The sequence below is a fragment of the Pteropus alecto genome, unplaced genomic scaffold, assembly GCF_000325575.1.
Source record: "Pteropus alecto unplaced genomic scaffold, ASM32557v1 scaffold359, whole genome shotgun sequence".
Lineage (NCBI taxonomy): Eukaryota > Metazoa > Chordata > Mammalia > Chiroptera > Pteropodidae > Pteropus > Pteropus alecto.
The window spans coordinates 844,927-862,933 of NW_006443119.1; positions in this window are offsets into that span (position 1 = coordinate 844,927).

Consider the following 18,007-nt stretch of genomic DNA (forward strand, 5'->3'; position numbering starts at 1 on the left):
AAATATATCACAGAGCCCTCAGTAAGTGTTTATTGAGTACATGATTGAGACCCATTTACCAGGCCCATCCTCATTCATCTCACTCCAATCCTGCCTCCCTCAAGGCCAAGACAAGGTGTTTAAGCTGCACCCCTGTCACAAAGTCCTTCCTCACAGAGCTATCTCCAAGGGAAGCAGTGTGCTGGGAACTAGGAGAGGACATGAACAAGAGCCTGGGCATCCCATACCATGTCCAAGCCGGAGGCAGTCCCCCTCTCCCCCTTCCCACTCTGAGGCGCTGTTTCTCTGACTATGAAACCGTGAGGCAAGGCGTGCCCTTCTCTCTTTCTGCCACATGCAGTTTAGAACAAGGTGGAAGTTCTTGGCCATGAAAGACTGCATGAGTCATGTTAATTCACTCTTCAGAAGGATTTACATTCTGCTCAACTATATTCTGCGATTATTTTCCAAGGCCAAAGAGTTTACAGATGCTTCAATTGAGAGTCCCCTTCTCTTGCCCTAAGGGAGTCAGCACCTGCTTACTCAAGACAGGCTTTTCCACAGATTGTCCTGGCTGCTGCCCTCCACCTCAGGTCTCTGGTTACCTGCCAGAACCATTTAATCCAACCTTCCATCTGGGCAATAGTTTTTTAAGTCCCCACATATGCAAAGGACCACTGCAGATGGCCATGCACCTGGGACTTCCGAGTCCCTGGGTCACGGGGCCTGGCTTTGGACTTCCCTACTTGGCTGGCAGCCCTGGAACTTCAAGCTCATCTAGCACGGAACTGTAAAGCTGGCTTCTCATTAGAACAGCCTCCAGCCCAAGTCCACACAGAGAAAAGGTGGAGGTGTTAAACTGATGTATGTAACTTAATATCTGGTGAATTAGCCCACGCAGGGAACAAAGGAGATGCAAGGCCAGCCACCTTGACCCCATGTGACTGGCACTCACAGTCCTCTCCCCATACTCAGCATGGCTGGCTCCTGATTTTTCATTTCAGCTTAAACATCATCTCTGAGACATCTTCGATGACTACTCTCCCCTTGCCTGCACTTACTCTCTCTTACACCACTCCCTGCTCTTCCTCTCCAGGGCTCTTGTCATGATTTTTAATTCTACACTATTTTTGTTTACTCATTTATGCTGTTTCCCCTTAAGTTGTAAGCTGCTTGAAAGAGGGATCATATATATTTTAGCCACCCGGCGTCTGGCTCAGCGTGTGGTTACTCGACATATATGTGTTGAATGTCAAATGAATGACTTTCAGGAAATGAGTTCAGGTTGGAGCACTTCTGGGTAGCAGAGCCTTTTAGAGCAGTGGAGATTAGAATCACCTAGGGAGCTTTAAAAATCCCCATAGCAATTAAATTAGAACACTTGGGGATGAGACCCAATACATGCATACTTCGTTTTGTTGTGCTTCACTTTGCACTCTACAGGTATCACAGTTCTTACAAATTTTAGGTAAGACCAGCAAAGAGATTACGACTTACTCTATTGTGATACTCGCTTTATTGAGTTGGTCTGGAACCGAGCCCGCACTATCTCTGAGACCTGCCTGTAGATTTGAAAAGTCTTCAGATGATTCCAATGTGTAGCTAAGACTCCAGTGTTTTAGAGCAGGGGCTCTTAAATGCAGTCCCTGACCAGCACCAGCAGCAGGATCGCCTGGGGACTTGTTAGAATGCAAGTTCTCAGGTCTTACTCAGCCTCTTGAAATAGAAACTCTGGCAGTGGGCCCAGGAACCTGCTCAAGTGAGCCCTTCAGGTGATTCTGATTCAGGCTAACATTTGAGAGTCGCTGCTTTAAAAGTGGTTGTGCTGTCTCAACTCTTTTCATCTGGTCTCCCTTTGTTGGCATGAACAGTAGGAAAATAAGAGGCTCTTTAGTAGGATGGCCACCATCCCATTTTGTGGGGGACTCTCCCAGTTTCCTGGCAGTTCCACATCCTAGGAAGTCCTCAGTCCTGGCAACCAAGAGGGGTGGTCCCTCATCTCTTTAGAACTCTTTCAATTCAAACAGCTAATCCACCAGTCAATTTGGATACAGTGTGATTGATAAATACATTAGTAGGTTTAAAAATGTTAATTTGTTCCAATATCCATTCAATGGCTCCCTAAGTCCTGGGTGAGAGGTGTGCCCAGGCCGTCTGGTACACCTGGTCTCCATGACACCCACTGCAGATGTCTGTAGAAAGCAAACACTGCGGACCTTGCTCAGAGCCACCTTGCTCACTGAGTACTCTACGTAGATAATTTGGCTTCGTTTTTCAAAAGAGGGCACCAAATCAGTAAGAAACAATTTTTATAACTCCTGCCTTCCTAGTCACATAATGGTTTAGAAGGAAGTAAAAACAGAACTTTCTATCCAGTTCTTTTATAGGCAACAAAATGATGACATCATTCACAGGTTGCAAAGGACTCATCAGGGAGCAGTGGGGATGTCTATCTTGTTTTTTTCATCTCTTCAAAATGTATTTACTTTCAAATTTTCCAGTTAGCCGAGTATGCTACAAGAAAGCCCAGAAATTTGGCTTCAGGTTAAAAATCACAAACTTGGATTATCATCTACTCCAGACTTCCTCCCAAACTAACATTTATGAATGAATTTAAAACCTAAATGACCAAGGAAGTCAAAGAAAGATTCCCAAATTCCTTTAACTCAAATGTTAGTTTCAAGAATGAGTGTAAGCTTTCTAATGGTCATGGCCAGGATCATTTGGAGATTGTTCATGACCGAGGGGAAAATGGAGATTTGCCTAATTCTCTGTCCCCCACCCCAAAACCATAATCCCTCTGCTGAGACCACTTAAGCACATTGGCAAGTCCACTCTGGCCCAAACCCTGGACCTTACCTTGCCTCGAGGAAGTGTGAGAACATTCAATTCAGCATCGAGACAGTCTTAGTGAGTCCTGACCATCAGATATAGGCAATATTCATCAAGTGTCTATTGAGCTCAGGGGCTGCGTTGGTGGTGGCAGATCCCAGGTCTGATGAAATCCTCATAAGAACTCTGGGAAGAGGGTACAAACGGTGTGAATACCTCCATTTGAAAGCTGAGGAAACTGAGGCTGAAAGAAGTTGACTGACTTGAACAAGATGATATATCTAGCATTCAGCAAAAATAGGATTGGATTCTGGTGTCCTGACTTCAAATTCAATGCCAGCTCATAGCCACCTCAATTCCAGCAATCAGACCCTTCACTAATTCCTCATTATCATTACCACTGCCAGCACTGCTAGAACTATTACGTCCACTCCTGGTAACCCTTCCACAGTTACTACTACTACTGCAAACACTTTTTTAGTACCTACTATATTCCAGGCACTGTCCTAAACTCTTGTTGTACATAATCTCATTTATTCCTTTCAACAGCTCATCTAATAGCTTATCTAATAGCTAGGATGTAGACTGAGACCTAGAGAAGTTAACTAATATGCTCAGTCACTTCTATAATCAAAAAACTTCTACAACCAAATTCTAAAGGAAGACAAAATAATGTAAGATATGGTCACATCTTTCAGTAGATAATTGTTTTGTTAGCAGTGAGCATACCTACATATATAACAGTTAAATAACTTTTTAAGATCGGTTTAAGTACTAAAATAGGAACTGTGGCTATTTCACTATCTCTGTACTTGGCACTCAGTAGGTCCTCAGTAAAGGCTGGTTGAATAAACGATGAATGCTTAGTATGAGGGAAATTTTGATTTGGACATTAAAGGCAGGGCCATATTTGAATAGATAGAGGGAAGAGCATATACTGTCTTGCATGACTTCATCGTTCTCATGTCCAGGTCTGTGTCACCAACTAAACTGAAAACATCCCAGTGAAGGGACATTTTATGCATCTCTTATATCCAAATAGAACCAGGTATTTAGTAGATACTCAATATTAGATTCAAGGGCAAGCTAAAGTTTTATCAGTTCTTATTGAAAAATTATAAAAATATTGGCATTGTGAAAGGATGACTCATTTCAAATGATGTTAAGTTTTTCTCAACCCAAGCTGTGCTAATTTGTGTATAATTTGCATATTAGTGAATAAATGTGTTCATTGGTATGTGTGTATATAAAATGGACATAGTCACCTCTTTATGGAGCTTAAGATTCTATAGTTGAACAGGACAGACAAGATAGACAAATACCGTCAGTTGAAATATAACTTTAAGAATCTTGATTTCCAGTCAAGATGGCAGAGTAGGTAACTGTTGCGTTTGCCTCCTCTTATAACACATCAAAATTACAACTAAACTATAGAACAATCATCATTGAGAATCGTCTGAAGTCTAGCTGAACAGAAGTCCTACAACTATGGACATACAGAAGAAGCCACCTTGAGATGAGTAGGAGGAATGGAGACACTGAATGAGCTGCCTCCACACCTGCCTGTGGTGGTTAAAAATCAGGAGGGCTATCACGAATGCTGAGGTTCCCCTGGAGGATCAACGGGTCCTAGCCCCACACCAGGTTCCTCAGCCTAGCGTTCTAGTGCCGGGAAGAGAAATCTCCACAACTGCTGGCTGTGAAAACCAGCAGAGATTGTGGCTGACTGAGATGGAGGGCAGCTGGAGTCCTAGATGTTCCTCTTAAAGGGCCCTTTTACAAACTCACTTGTCAATGAACTCACTTGCTTGCGGCTCTAGCACTGGGGCAGCAGCTTGAAAGGCACCAGGGATATATGGGGAGGAACTGAGTTGTCTGGCTTCAAGGCAAGGGCTGGAGGGGCAGCTTCCTCCCAGACAGAAATGCTGGCAGAATCCATGTCTCTTTGTTGATCTCTCCCTCTTCCTGGCATACAGATGCAGGTGGCCACCATATCTGAGTTCATCAACTTGGCTAACCCCAGTAGTTTTACCCTGGTGATTCCCTGAGACTCAACTTGCAGGCTCACCCAAGCTGCTTCTAGTGGCTTTTTCATACAAACAGCCTGTCTGGGCTCATGCTGCAGACTTTCCTAAAATCTCTCAAAGGTTCACAAAGCCCAAACAAGCAGCATCTTCCCTTGGCGTGCCCCATACATCTTGCTGAGCAACCCCAAGCCTGGCACTAGCAGCAGCCAGCCTTGGTTCGGGGCTTGGCCTCTCAAGGCACCTCCAAGCCCGACGTGAGTGGCGGCCATCTGTAGATTGCTTGGTGGCTCCTACCAAGAGACCCTGGTCAGGGCACGGGCTGTGGCTGAACTTGGCTTGTGGGGGGCCCCTTCCCGGGAGGACCTGGGGTTGGCACACCCAGTGGCTAGCTTCACACTGAGCTGAGTCACCACTCAGGGCCATATCCAAGAACAAAACACCCGAAGAGCAGACTGGGCAAGCACCAGAGCCTTACTAAAGAATATCCTGCTCTGGAGGGTCAGCCTCTGCACAGCAGCTCCTCCACTATAGGCACCGGCCAGGCCTCTTGGTAGGAGCCTGAGGAGCCAATCAGCCTGAGGGTCGATCCCTCTCCTTGACGTATAAATAGCAGCCAAGGCTTCACTACAACAGGAGGGCTCGCACAGCTCAAACAAGGGGTACACCTGGAGCACCATGCTCAGGTGACCAGGGAGACTGCACCACTGGGCCCCACAGGACACCTACTATATAAGACCACTCTACTAAGACCAGAAGATATAGCGGCCCTACCTAATACATAGAAACAAACACAGGGAGGCAGCCAAAATGGGGAGACAAAGAAACGTGTCCCAAATGGAAGAACAGAACAAAGCTCCAGAAAAAGAACTAAACAAAATGGATACAAACAATCTACCAGATGCAGAGTTCAAAACACTGGTTATAAGGATGCCCAGTAAATTTAGGTGAAGAGTAGATGAACTCAGAACTTTAACAAAGAGATAGAAAACATTAAAATGAAGAGAGAAAACAATAAAGAAGAACCAGTCAGAAATGAAGAATACAATAACTGAAACGAAGACTACATCAGAGGGAATCACTTCAGATCAAAAGACACACATAGACTGAAAGTAAAGAGATGGAAAAAGATATTTCATGAAAATGGAAACAAACAAAAAAAGCTGGAGTAGCAATACTTATATCAGACAAAATAGACTTTAAAACAAAGGCTATAACAAGATACAAAGAAGTCCCCAGTAATCCCACTTCTGGGTATTTATCTGAAGAAATCCAAGCCACTACTTTGAAGGGACATGTGAATTCATATGTTCATTGCAGTATTGTTTACAGTAGCCAAGATATGGAGGCAACCTGGGTGTCCATCATTGGATAAATGAATAAAGAAGAGATGGTACATACATACAATGGAATATTTCTCAGCCATAAAAAAAAAAAAATGATATCTTACCATCTGCAACAACGTGGATGGACCTAGAGCGTATTGTGCTGAGTGTAGTAAGTCAAACAGAGAAAGACAAATGCCACATGATTTCACTTACATGTGGAATCTAAAGAATAAAATAAACAAAACAGAAACAAACCTATAAATACAGAGAATATCTTGATGGTAGCCAGATGGGAAGGTGGTTGGGGGAGTTAAAAAAGGGGAAGGGATTAAGAAGTACCAATTGATAATTAGTCGTGGACATGTAAAGTACAGCCTAAGGAACATAGTCAACAATACTGTAATAATTGTGCACGGTATCAGATGGGTACTAGATGTATCAGGGTGATCACTTTGTAAGTTATGTATATGTCTAATCACTATGTTGTACATTTGAAACTAATATAATATTGTATACCAACTGTAGTTGAAAATTAAAAAATAAATAAATAAATGAAAGAATCTCAAAAGCAAATTGAGTATTTTGGCAGGTTACTCGAGGTACATGTCCTGAAGGAAGCGAAAGGTCTTGAGCTGTTACTGAAAATTGAGATTATCGAGGTTCTTTGAAAAAGGTCGGAATTTCCTAGAATCTCTCACTTCTCCTGTTACTTGGGTTTGTCTTATTGGGCTGGTGCAACAATAGCTGCAGGCCCTGGCTGGCTCGGATTCCTCGTGTGCTGCACCCGTGGCAGATGCTCCTGGCCTTGCTACTGACAGGTCTGTACTACTGAAACTCACTGTTCCTCTGGTTTGGGTAATGGCAAACGATAACGATTAGAATTCTGGAAGACCGTTCCTCTGAGGTCTGGTTCTTGAGAGTGTACCTAGGAAAGTTGAAAGTATAGACTGAGCAGGGGATGGTTTCAAAACTCATTGGCCTCGGAGTGTGCCCGACTGCCCTATAAACAAACAAGGACTAGGCAGGATTCACAGAGTGGGATCCAGGTACCTCGGAAGGGAAGAATCAAAGTGTTAGGTGTGTCAGTGCCTGGGGCGAGGCCACTAAGTGGACACACAGTATTCCAGGTACTAGGAAGGTCGGTTGTGCGAATCTAGGTTCTTGCCCAGCGGGAGTAAAATCTCTCCAGTGTAGCCATCAGATCCTCTGCCATATCTCCCCGCCCCCGCCCTGGGTTCCCCCATCCCACCACTGTGAAGTTATCCCCTTGATATAAGGCACTTAGAGCACCAGGCATTCTCTTTGAAAATATGAGAGAAGCGGTGACTCGTGGAAATGATTTTCAAATCTTTTTTTTCCCGTAACAGAAAACCCCTTTTGTTCCTAATAATGAAACCTGCTCAGACTGAAGCAGGGGTGAAGGCCTAGGCCTCCCCCTCAGTCTCACCCTGCTGGTCTCTGAAACTTTGGTGCAGAAGCCTGAGGCTGCTGGGAACATTGTTTACAAAGCTTTGCTGTCAACGAACCATCCATACCAACTCATTATTGGGACAATTGGGGAAATTTGAATATAGACTGGATATTAGATGTTGTGAAGGGATTGTTTGTTCATTTTGTTAGGAATAATAATGGTATTATGGTTATGTGAGAAAATGAATGGTCACAGTTATGTGAAAAAATGTCCTTATTTTTTAAAGTTTCCTATTCCATGATGTCTGGGATTTGCATGAAAAAGTAAATATGGAAAAATGAAAATAGTTAAATCTGGGTGGTAGATTGATGAGGTTTATTATAATCTTTCTGAAAAATGCAAAAGCAAAGCTTAACGCTGCAATAGTCACAGTAGGAATAGGCTTCTGTTTATAGCAGCACAGTTTTCCTCTGAGACACTGGGTGCCAGTTCAGAGTGGGCCACAGAGGGAGTGGGTCTGCTGCATCTTCTCCATGGACTCACCACTCATGGGTGCTGACGGAATACAAAACCAGACCCTAAAACTCACCTTAGGTAAAGGATGCACATTTTTCTTTAACACTAGGGGCAGGGCTGGCCCCATGCACATCCTCCCCAGCGCGCAAGCCCCTCCTGCTTGTTTGCTGAGTAGGTAAGATCCCCTCTTCCTGCACAGCAGACCCCCATTCCCTCTGCCCTGCTCTGACCTGTCCATGAGTCACTGCTGGCACTGCCGCCTCAGAGGAAAACTGAGCTATCAACGTATTCCTTCTCTCCTCCCCCGCCTCCTCTCCCTCTCCCAGGTATCCAGGAATCCTAGGAGAGCACTTCTGGTTACCAGGAAGCTGACAGATGCCTGCTAGGGTGATCTGCCCTTTCACTTCAGAGACCCGCCTTAGACTGCCCACTGGCCGAATGCCAGAACTGTTCTCGCATCTCCTCGTTCTGCCCTCTACCACAGCCAGCCTGGGAGGCTGAATCGTAGGATCTGAGACGGAGGGGACTTCCAAAATCCAAGACAGCCTGCCCAAGCAGTGGAAGAATCCCCTCAAGAATCTCCCCTGGGGGATCACCTGGCTTCCGCTGAAAGATTTCTGTTCAAAATTCTTTTCACATTTACAGAATGTTCCTCCCTGTCAGCCCCAGCATAGCACAAGGCACTAATCAGGGTCAGAGACCAGTAACATCTCCCAGGGACAGTGAGAACTCAGGAGCAAACTGAACCAAGAGACCTCCTGCAGCCCAGCAAACCCAGACACACTGGTCTTTAACTGCAGACTCTAGAGCTGGAGTGGAAGCTGCAGCACCTGGGACTCTGGGCAGGCCCATCTCTCTGTGGCAGTGAAGAAGTGGCTGGCTGGCAGGTGACTCTGTCCCTTGGTGAGGATGCCACTCATCAATATTCTGGTCCTCAGCTTTGTAAGGCCAGGAGCTGGGAAATACAGGCCTGTGCTAACCACTCATTACAAGAAACATGCGTGTCAGAAAGCTGATTTACAAATGAGCACCGAATGAGCACAGCTGACCAGTGACCAGAATATTCACATCTGTTTTCCAAGATACACATTTCCTGGAAGAGATTTTGTAACTAGGAGGTTGACTGGTGAGCCTGGAATCAGCCCAGAGGAAGCGGGTAGCTGTGAAGGAGACTTTACTCAGGCCGGGAAAGGCTGAGGAAGAGCCCCCTGGACTTTTTTATACCTGGAACATCCTTGTGTGGACTCTTTTCCTTGATATGCTTCTTTCTAAACACCTATTCTTTTGTTAGCCACATAACCCCATCTCAAAAGACAACTTTCTTCCTATCAGTTATATTCCAATTGTGCTTTCCTGAGGTTGTCTTGAGATTTCTGGGGGACAGTAGGTGACTTAATGACCATCTGGGACACACCATGGCCCAAGGCTCTCTGAAGTACTAGTTCTGGTATTTCTATACCAGAATTTGATGTGGGAAGAGTGGGGAATGCAATTCAGCAGCTCTTCCCTTCGCCTGGGTGTGTGTGTTGTTAATAGATGTCATAACGCGGCTCGTCAACTTAAGTGCAACAGGGACCAGGTGTGTAACATAAAGGAGCAAAGCAGCCTGAATAAAAGAACAATTTCAATAGCAACTTGAGTGAAAATAGGCTTCTTAATGCTTTTTACTATAAGAAAAAAATAACACGAGTGTGAAGATAAATGGCAACTGATGCTTAGTGGGGCGTGGGGATGACGGTGAGTCCTGGAGACCCCAAAAACTAGGGAGGGCACGTCCCTTCTCAAAATGGCCACTGCTCGGCTCCAGCAGACTGTGGCCATAGGGAATTAGGCCCCAAAGTCATCAAATCTGATTTTTTAAAGAGAGCTTGGTAATCTAGATTTTTAGGTGAAATCACCTCATATTTAAATGCTGGCAACTAATTCAAAAAAATTTTTTTAGTGCTCTACTAAATAAAAAAATGTGTCAGGGCCAGATTCAGTCAGTTAGTTTGCAACTTCTGCCTTATGTTTTAAAAGGATCCCATGGTTAAATAAATATTTTAGAAAATTCTGGCTTAAAAAAAAATAAGCAGATTTTTGCTATTGCTTTTTCACTATAGGACTTATCATGGCCTTTCAGATACACGTGTGTGTTTGGATCTCCGATTCAGGCTCACTAGTCTTCACACAGACACACGGCCCCCTAATATCAGTGTCTGAAGATAGTCAAGTTCATCCATTTTCAGTTGATGATTTGGCTTCATTTTAACCAGTGGCATTTTCTGATCCTTTTCTCTAAGTCAGGGATGTATTCTTCTGAGATCTCAGAGCCCCGTGACCTGATGATGATTGCAGTGAAACACAGGACAAAGACAGCCTGTCTCCACTCTGGACCAATATCCACATTTCTTACCCAGCTCACTTATCTAGATTCTAGAACAGTTTGGGCTGAGTTCGGCTTTATCCAGAAACTGATGTTCCTCTGCCCCCGTCAGTCTCACCTCCTACAATGACTTCACTTCTGACTTTTATTCCGTGATCATCATTCCATGTGAAACCGGGCTCAAAGCTCATCACCACCAACCCCTCCCAAAGAATCCCCAGGGTAGATTTTTTTCCACCCGCCCCTGCCTCCCTAGCTGATTCTGATAACCTCATAGGAAGACTAAGCAGAGCAGAGGAACCAAAAAGTTAAGAAAAGGGCAGGTCTAGTGAATTTATCCAGAATATTCCAATTGGAGAATCTGGAAAAATTTTTTTAGATTTCAGCATTCATATGAACCTTCGGTGTTGTTTTATTTTGAATTATAATCAGAGAAGGCCCCCCATCTTTCTAGGGTTTAAGCCCTCTGCTAGCACAAATAGGATCAGTTTTTTCGGACAATTTCATATATTTTATTTGTTTGTCATCTATAGCCTTCCAACTTCCAAAGGAATTGGTGACTGCCTGCAATAAAAAATACACATCTATGACGGGGGTTGACATGTGGCATCTGTTCCTTCATTTTCAGCACCTCCAGCCTTTATCTCACTCTAGGCTTACTGCCAACACCTCTGAATAGATCTCCTGTCTCCAGCTTTCCTTTCAAGTTCATCCTGTGCACTGTTGTCAGAATAATCTTTTTAAAACACACAATGATTATACCACCTTCCTGCTTTTTATCATCCCCATCTATATATATTGTAAGCTGCCTAAAGACAAACTATACTCCTTTACATTTCCTATATTGTAGTGATTCTCAGACTCTGATGGGGAACTTATTTAAATGTAACTCCTCGGTTCTCACTCCCAAGACTCTGACCTGGTAGTCTCGGGGTGGGGGGACAGGCATCTGCCATTTATTTCCAGATAAGCGCCCCCAGAAGTTTGTGGTGTGGGAGGTCTATAGACTACAAATGGAGAAGCATTATCTTTTAAGTCTGCTAGGGACCTATTAAATGGATACAAGTTGAGTTTAGTAGTTCTCAAATTAATTCAGGTATATTTCACCTTCCCTGAAAAGATTCTAATTCCTCAATTCCTTTACCCTAGCATCCGGTACAGTGTTGATTGATTAGTTTCACCCTGAAGTGATTTTTAAAATTATTCGGAGGAGAAAAGAGAAGGAAGGAGCTTCTAAATGGCTTACCCTGCACACGGGGATCTCTGGAGGCAAATGGTACTATCAGTGATGCCCGGGTATAACCCACGTGCTTAGGTCGCTGAAGAAAAGTCTGACCCAAGTAGAAGGTTCATGGGCAACAGTGTGAGGGGCCAAGCCTAAGGAGTTTGGTTTGATTTTATAAGCAGGAAACCATATGGCTACATGTGCAGGGAAGAGCTAGGATAGCAACAGTGCTTCAGAATATGTAATCAGGCAGCACGAGAAGTGGGGTTGTAAGAGGGGAGTTTAGAGGCCAATAGACCAGCTGGGGCCTATGGCACTTGTTTTGGCAGCAGCTGAGTCACCTGCTCCTCGGGGTCTGGGGAAAATCACCTAAACCTTCAGCCCACACCCTGCACGAGATCCATAGCCCTTGCCTGCGCCTGGTAACCTTTGGCTCTGACAAATGCTCATTTGCATCTTACAATTTTTTCTTCATCTCTCCCTCAACATAGATTGAAATGTAGTGTGTAACCTTTTTCTCAATCCTTTCCCCATCCTTTGTGTAGGAGAATGGAAGGGGTTGGGAAAACACGTGTCCATCAGAGGGCCATCAGGGCAGAGACCTAAAATGAGACCTCCCTGCTGCTCCGCACTGGCCTTCAGCCATGATACCCTCTCTCCCTCTTCCTACTCTCTCTAACTCTTCTTCACTTTCCAAAGCTTGTTTATTTTTTATGCTAGTGATATAACCTTTTCTTCCTTGTTGCCTTCCAAGTCATGCCGTTAGGGTCTCACCTCTATCTCCCTGCAGTTTATTGACCCTTTTCCTAAGTCAAGGCAATTCCTTGCAAGAGAGACTCTGGTGCCAGTTTCATGAATAAGTTTTTCTTGGAGCCCCAGCCTTCCCTTCATCCCCAAGGCAGCCTCTGGATCACCTTTGGGGAACTGTCAGGCTCTACTTTGAAACCAATAGGCTAGGTAATTTTTGAGATCCCTTTCACATTTAAAGCTTTCACATTTAATGATTCCTGCATTTCTAGAAATGTTACTAGAAAGAAAGAAGCAGAAATGCTAAGTTGAGAAAAAAGCCTGGCTTAGAGCAGTGGTGCTCAAAAGCCTTGTTCAAAGAACCCCTTTACACTTCTTATGAGGACCCCAGAGAGCTTTTGGTTTTGTCTGTTATCTCAATTTTTATGTCCTGTGTGATTAGCTCCTCTGAACCTCAGTATTCTTATTAGAATTAGAAATGAAATACACACTTGAAGGACTATGGTGAGAATTAAATAAGATAATATAAGAGCAAAGTCATTTTTCAACTCCAAAAGGTATGTAAATATTAGTTGTTATTAGTATTATTGTTTTTATTACATAAATAATGAGGATACTGCTGCCTTTTTATGTCACCTATTCCAAGTACTCAAGAGCGGCATATTATGGCAGAAAGACTGAGTTCTGGAGTCTTTTCTGGAAAAGGCTTAGAAAGCTAGTCCCTCACTTACTGGCTCTGTAGAGCCTCAGACAAGTCGCTTAACCTCTCTGAATTATTTCAATTTCTTCTCCATTAAGGAAAGAAAAGGATAATAATCCAATATTTATTTCCAGGCTTGCCATGAGAATTTGAGACGTCTGTACAGTGCTGGCACCAGGTAGATAGTAAAATACAAACACAAACACGCAAGTCTGTACATCTCTTCAACATACTTGTTCACTCAAATCCACCTTCTTAAGTTATCCTTTGTCCAGAGTATCTTCCTTTTTTTTTTTTATTAACACTTCGCTGTGGAAACTGACTGGTAATTCCATTTTAAACTGGTCCTTAAAAATATATAATTTTGGCTATTCAATGACATTTCTTGAACTGAGTCAGTCAGAACACCCAACTCTGAAATATAGAAATATATTAAAGATCAGATGTGAACTTCGATCTGACCCTGGGGAGGGGACATGGACATGGGCCAGAGAGTGACATCTCAGAGGGTAGCATTAGCTCTCAGGATGAGTTCTTTCCCCTCATGTTCCCACAATACCCCGCAGCTGGTCCTGTTGTATGACACCCAAACACCCTCTGTGGGGCAGCTGCTGATTGGGACTTTGGCTCAGAATCTGTTCCCACAAAACCAATCTGGCCCATGACTCTGAATTTCCAGGTCCCATTGGTGCTGAGTTTCCAGAATTAGAGCTCCTCCCTGGGTTAGGTGCTGTTTTTCAGAATGCCTGTTTTAAACAGTCTCTCCTGAGAGGGGTAATATTTAGTGTGAACAGCCCAGCATAGGGCAGGATATTGTGGAATTATACCATCATAGAACCACAAAAGAGTCATTGCAAGGAACTTAGACGTCAACTAATTCAACCACCTTGGTTTACATAAGGGGAAACTGAGGCCAGAGTGATGAGGTGACTTCATTAAGGACACATTGAGTTACTAACAGTATCAGGATGAGAACTAGGTTTCCCAACTTTAGGTTCAACGACTTTTTCAGGTCTTCCATCCATCCTTCCAACAAAGACTATTGAGTACCCACTGTCTGCCAAGAACCATGGTAAGAGCTGGAAATGTGATTACCTTCATGGATGAATACATGTAGACACCTGGGTCATTTCATGTGCCTCTCTGTACACATTAGCAATATCAGTCAATGAGCGCCCCTCCCTGCCCACCACAAGTAGAGCACAGAAGTAAGTGTTCACAAGAAGGTAAATGAAGAGGAATGCCTCTAACATGGGCCGGCACCTACCCATCCCCCCACCTAACCTGGATAATAAAACTTGCCATGGGGGTCCCTGGGCTGCTGGCCACAGCATGAGGATATTGGGAACATGGAGGGAGGGTGGGGAAAGAAGTAAAAGGAAAAAGAAGTGCAGACCTCCCTCCAAAAGCAGGCTTGGGAGGTCACTGGAAGCAAATCTCCACTTCCCCTGCAGATGGAGGCTGGAATTGGGGTATGTACACTACCGGCCTGCTTACCTGTCAGTCTTGAGACTCTACTTCTTTGAGGGAGGGAGGAGCACTGGAGGCAGAAGCTGGACTCAGCAGCTGTCCTCAACCGTCCCTACCTCTTGGGCTCAGCAGCTGTGCCCCTCCCTGCTCCTGCTTCCCCTCACCTCCACCCACTTTCTAGGTCTCCTAGCCTCCAACAGTCAAGCCCACTAAGTCAGCTGGCCCGGAAACTAGGAAGCTATGCTATGCATTTATCCTCGGTAAGACACTGCAGCATTTCATTAAACTCCAAGGAAACTTATTGGAGTTCTGATAGCTGCAATAAGCTTAAAAGAAAAACAAACTTTCTCGTGAACAGATGATAATTAATGGAGAAAGTTTCAACTGTCTTGCAAAGGGAGTCAGGGCAGTGTCATTTGAGAATAACAGGATTGCCTCCTGTTCTAAGAAGCCATGACAGAGAGCTAAGTCCCCCTCAGAGACTCAGCCCCAGGGCCCCAGAGACATCATCTAATACTAACTCCCTCTCTTTCTTGGAGTTGAGGTCTGTCCTGGCACCAGGCATGGAGAGCATTACATTGTATAAAGCCCCAGACCCCTCTTTAGCTGCCTGCTATGTTTCTGGCCACCAGGATGCCTGGGCACTGGATCCCATAACCTGCATCTCTCACAGCCACACATTCAGTAGGGTGTGGTCCAAGAGGTTCCCAAAGACACTGCACACAGACAACTTGACCCTGACCTAGTGGCGCTGTTGAAACTCTCAGCAACATTAGAATTACTTCTCCGATCTACTCTCCAGAAAACCTCTGTCAAAAGACAAATTATATACTATACAAATTATTATACTATTCTCTCTACTTTTATGAATGTTTAAACATTTCTACAAGAAAGTTGGAAAAAATAAGGCAACATTACCTGGCAGGGATAATTCATTTACTCATCTGTGCCCCTTACATACTGAATTAACATTCTGCAGAAGTTTATTGAGCTTCTATTATGTGCCAAACACTAAGTTGGCTTTATTAGCTACAGTGCTGAAACATTTGCTTCATGGTAGCGGATCAGAACCTCTGTAGGTGAGGCCTGGGCATTTTACAATTCATGCAGCCGGGATGGAGAACCACTGCCCTGACGGATCAGTGTACAGATGGGATAAAAAGAGCATACGGGTAGAACTGGCTCCTGGTCACACTCTCACCTCCACTATCCGTGGGATGTTGAGAACCTCACTTGAGTCTTTGGCTTTCTGGTTGGACTTCCTTCTGGAAAATGGGACTTGATGGTCCCTCAGGTCCTTCCCATCACTCCTCAACCTCTTGGTCTGAACCAAAAGGTAAGTCCCTTTCAATTCCAACATTCTATGACTGTACGAGATATTTTATGGTGAGAAGAACAAAATGGAAACTTTCTGGGAGACCCTGAAATCAACACCAATTAGATGGACCTTCCCATCTGCCACACCCACTCCTTTTACTCATCAATCTCAACGTTAAACCAAATTAACAGAAGATGGTGGTGACACCAAAGCTTGCTCCCGGCTGTAAAAGATGCATTAGTCCCCGTAATGGCCCATCTTCCCCAGACCACTTCCTCTATCTAGACATTTATGAGACCATGAATCAAGGGTTGCCCAGGCAGGCAGAAAGGTTAGTGCCTAGTAGATGATGGGTGTGTCATGAAGGGCCCAGGCATCTTTGTAAAATGCTAGCTCTAGTAAGTAACTCAACATGCTGAGAGGATTCTGAGTCCTAGCCAAGAAGAGGCCTCTGCAGACAGGCACCCGGAGGCTGCAGGAGAAAAACGCCTTTATCCACTTTCTTCTGCCCAGGTCATGGTGTGGCATAAGAGGGATGCACATCCTCACTCTTCACTGGCCAATAATAATGCAGGAAGTATTTTGAGTTCATCCTTTTGGTCAAAATAGAAGATTATTAAAGGAAGAGATATTGATAAGTTTATATTCTGAGAAATACATTTTATTTTTTATGATGGGTCTATTCAGAACACATTGAGTTCAAGCTGACTATATGAAAATAGAATCCTTTCTTTTTTAAATTGAAATGGCACCTAACAATTTCAATTTTGATTTCTCTGCCTCTGAGAAATATAGAAACTAACATTCAAATCCATGGAAGCAAATCTTTTTGTAAAGAATTAGATTAAATAATTTGAGGACGAATCATGTCTTTTTACAATTTGTTAATATTTATTATTTCCTTGAGATTCAACTTTAAGTTCATACAAATTCAGTCTCAGATGGAGACCTGCGAGTCACCATTCCCATTACTATATTGGGAAGATGAAGGGTCACAGGAAGTGTCCATGTAAGTGGCGGGTCTGTGTTGAAAGGGCTCTGTATGCTCCTCTACCAAAAGCAAGAACAATGGACAATGCTTAAAACCAAAAAGCTAAGAAATAGCGGTATACCCAGAAATGAACCCACACACATATGGTCAATTACCTTACGATGAAGGAGCCAAGAATATACGATGGGGAAAGGACAGTTTCTTCAATAAATGGTGTTGGGAAAATTGCACACCCACATGTAAAAAAACGAAACTGAACAAGCATTTTATAGCATAAACAAAAATGAACCCAAAATCGATTAAAGACTTGAATGTAAGACCTGAAACCATAAATTTCCTAGAAGAAAACGTCGGTGATAAATTCCTTGACACAGTTCTCGACAATGTTTTTTTTTTAAAATCTGACTCAAAAAGCAAAAGTAACAAAAGCGAAAATAAACAAACAAATAAATAAACTAAAAAGCTTCTGAAGAGCAGAGGAAACCAGCAACAAACGAAAAGGCAACCTACTGAACGAGGGAAAATAATTACAAATCATACATCTGACAAGGGGCTAATATCCAAAATATACTAAGAACTCACATAACTCAATAGCAAAATAACAAACAATCTGATTTAAAAATAGGCAGAAGATCTGAGTAGACGTTTTCCAAAAAAGACAAACAGATGGCCAATAGATACAAGAAAAGATGTTCAACACCATTAATCGTCAGGCAAATGCAAATCAAAACCACAATGAGATATCACTTCATGCCTGTTAGAATGGCTCTTATCAAAAAGGAAAGAAATAACAGGTGTTGGCGAGGATGTGAAAAAAAGGGAACCCTTGTGTACTGTTGGTAGGAATGCAAATGGGTGCAGCTGCTATGGAAAACAGTATAGAGGTTTCTCAAAAATTTAAGGACAGGGTTACTATATGACTCATCAATCCCTCTCTGGGTATGTACGCGAAAAATTTGAAAACACTTATTCAAAAGATATATGTACCCCGATGTTCATTGCAGCACTATTACAGTAGCCAAGACATGGAAACAACTTAAGAGTCTTTGATGAATGATTGGATAAAGAAGATGTGGTACATATGCACAATGGAATACTATG